The sequence below is a fragment of the Halyomorpha halys genome, unplaced genomic scaffold, assembly GCF_000696795.3.
Source record: "Halyomorpha halys isolate HHAL.00 unplaced genomic scaffold, Hhal_1.1 Scaffold1084.1, whole genome shotgun sequence".
Classification (NCBI taxonomy): Eukaryota; Metazoa; Arthropoda; class Insecta; order Hemiptera; family Pentatomidae; genus Halyomorpha; species Halyomorpha halys.
In genome coordinates this window covers 106,549-107,574 of record NW_027106765.1, presented here as the reverse complement: position 1 = coordinate 107,574, position 1,026 = coordinate 106,549, and the positions used below count along the sequence as shown (strand labels likewise).

At 28.6% G+C, this 1,026-nt stretch overlaps 1 protein-coding gene across 1 annotated transcript in view; it reads right to left on the bottom strand.

The window, feature by feature from the left end:
• The window catches only part of LOC106688223 (tripartite motif-containing protein 3), a gene marked incomplete in the record, with an annotated part of 55,977 nt that overhangs the window by 18,752 nt on the left and 36,199 nt on the right, over positions 1 to 1,026 (bottom strand).

Genomic DNA, 1,026 nt, shown 5'->3' with positions numbered 1-1,026 from the left:
TGGCCTTGATTCAACACACCGCCATCTTGGTTTTTTGTATCACGAAGTTATTATAAACAATGAAACTTGGTTAGTTTGCTTTTTGGATAAACAAAACAAATGAATATTAAAATGATACATAAAATAAAACATATTAAAACCATTTATACATCAAAATATACTATTTACTAAATAAGAGCATATTACAATATATATGATACAACGGCCAAGAAAGAAAACGGAATATATGCTATAATGGATAAAAGTTGCACAGTAATAGGCAGGGATACAATATTTATATATCAATGGTTCATTCATGAATAAGGGTCGTCTCCATGGCAATTGAGCTATAGCTAATTTTTGCCCATCTTTGGTAATAGGATGAGTAAAAAGTAATAAGCTGAAATAAATGTCTACATCCTAATGTCTGGAAAAGTGAAAAAGAAAGAAGAAAGTTTTATTTATTTATGTATCTTTACTGACCACATCCTCATACCAATCTGCGGTCAACTATTAACGCTTCATTAAATAAATACTATGTTTTTTAATATAACTTAAAAATTATACATATATTTATTTATCGTTTGAGACTGGTTACATTTATAAAATTCTAAGAAATTAGATCCTTCTAGCTTCAATCTTTTTATTAATTTATTTCGCATCACCGAAGTTTGCGACAACACGGTCATTATCAAGGATAATCTCAATTATAAAGTCCACTGCCTCACATATACTTTCTAAAATTTTTGCAGGCTATTATGCCCAAGTTATATTTGATAGAGTTAATTAACTTTTATCACATTATAACTTTTATTATTAGTGTTTTATTGAAAATTAATAATAAAGGATATATTTGACAAAAATGAAGTAACTATAATAAATGTAATGAATTTCAAACACGAAATCAAGGTACGTAAAAAGAACATTTTTTTAAAAGAACATATTTTATTTATATGAAAAATGCGTCCCTTTCCTTAAGGAAAAATTCTGCGAGACCTTCGGAGAGAGAGAGTTCACCGTGAGAGGCCTCTGGTTTGGATCTCGTGG